This window comes from Zootoca vivipara, chromosome 10 (genome assembly GCF_965207765.1).
Source record: "Zootoca vivipara chromosome 10, rZooViv2.hap1.1, whole genome shotgun sequence".
Classification (NCBI taxonomy): domain Eukaryota; kingdom Metazoa; phylum Chordata; class Lepidosauria; order Squamata; family Lacertidae; genus Zootoca; species Zootoca vivipara.
The window spans coordinates 10810817-10812784 of NC_142593.1; positions in this window are offsets into that span (position 1 = coordinate 10810817).

Sequence of the window (1968 nt, forward strand, 5' to 3'; positions counted from 1 at the left end):
CGGGCGGGTGTGGAGGACTCTCTGGTCCTGAATGGGGTAACTGTGCCCCTGAAAGACCAGGTGTGCAGCCTGGGAGTCATTTTAGACTCACAGCTGTCCATGGAGGCACAGGTCAACTCCGTGTCCAGGGCAGCTGTTTATCAGCTCCATCTGGTACGCAGGCTGAGTCCCTACCTGCCCGCTGACTGTCTCTCCAGAGTGGTGCATGCTCTAGTTATCTCTCGCTTGGACTACTGCAATGCGCTCTACGTGGGGCTACCTTTGAAGGTGACCCGGAAACTACAACTAATCCAGAATGCAGCAGCTAGACTGGTGACTGGGAGCGGCCGCCGAGATCACATAACACCGGTCCTAAAAGACCTACATTGGCTCCCAGTACGTTTCCGAGCACAATTCAAAGTGTTGGTGTTGACCTTTAAAGCCCTAAACGGCCTCGGTCCGGTATACCTGAAGGAGCGTCTCCACCCCCATCGTTCTGCCCGGACACTGAGGTCCAGCTCCGAGGGCCTTCTGGCGGTTCCCTCATTACGAGAAGCCAAGTTACAGGGAACCAGGCAGAGGGCCTTCTCGGTAGTGGCACCCACCCTGTGGAATGCCCTCCCACCAGAGGTCAAAGAGAACAACAACTACCAGACCTTTAGAAGGCATCTCAAGGCAGCCCTGTTTAGGGAAGCTTTTAATGTCTGATGGATTTCTGTATTTTAGAATTTGTTTTTTTGGAAGCCGCCCAGAGTGGCTGGGGGAACCCGGCCAGATGGGCGGGGTATAAATAATAAATTATTATTATTATTATTATTATTATTATTATTATTATTATTTAGACCACAATTGTAGCCAGGTCTATTCAGAAGCAAGCCTTATTCAATTCAATGGGACTTACTCCTGCGTAAGTATGTTTAGTATTGCAGCCTTGGACATTATCTCTGGTGTGGCACGACAGGAATAAAGCAGGCAGCTGTAGTTTACTATTATTTATATTGCACCCTTCCAAATGAGCCCAGGGCAATGAACAAAAAAAGCATTATAAAAATAGACATCTGACCAGTGATTTCAGGGGTGCCAGGAACAGCCATCAAATACCTGGGTAAACAGGAATGTTTTTAAATTCCTACTGAAAGCCAAATGAGGGAGGCATGCCTTGCCATAGATGAGAAGCTACCACTGAAAAAGCAGTCGTGGGTCAATTCCAGCCCCTAGTGTTGACACCACCAAACCCTCACCTACTGAATGTAGGGTCCAAGGTGGTTGACATTGCCATTTTGAGCTTAATATGCCAGAATTAATACCTTGAATTGAGCCTGGTAGCTCACTTCCCCAGATATTGGCACAAATGGAAACCAAAGCAATGAAAGGCTGTACACAAACTATTGTTTGGCTACGTATGTACTTCTGCAGTCTTAACAGGCTTTTATAAATTACTTTTAGGCTGTTTCATATTTCATCTTGGTGAGCAATTTTGAAAGGATAGCTTTGTGTTTTGTTTAACACTGCCCTAATGGAGTATTATTAATACAGCTGCTATCATTCAATGTATTTTGTAGAAAGACATTTTGGGTGGGCTACATCCAAAAATGCAGAATATAAATGCTTTTATAAAAAATAAGGATGTATGTGTGTGTTTTTATCCATAAAAATTATATATAATTTCTATGGGTAAAAATTTTTAAGAAAAAAATCCTATTAAGTTACAAAAATGTTTACCATTAGTAATGCATTGCTCATTTTTGTAGCTAGCAAGATATTGAAGTTGCAAAATTTGTTATACACACTGCCTATGCTGTGAAGCTAAAATTGATTTAACACATTTTTAATAGTATATAATGTTGGATAAGAAACAGGAAAGTGGTGTCTGTGTATTCATAGTGGTCACATGTGGAGAGAAGTAAGTCATGACTGTCTTTTAGACAACTGATTAAATTATGAGAAATATATTAGAAAATATTTGACACACACAAAAAGTTTGGACGT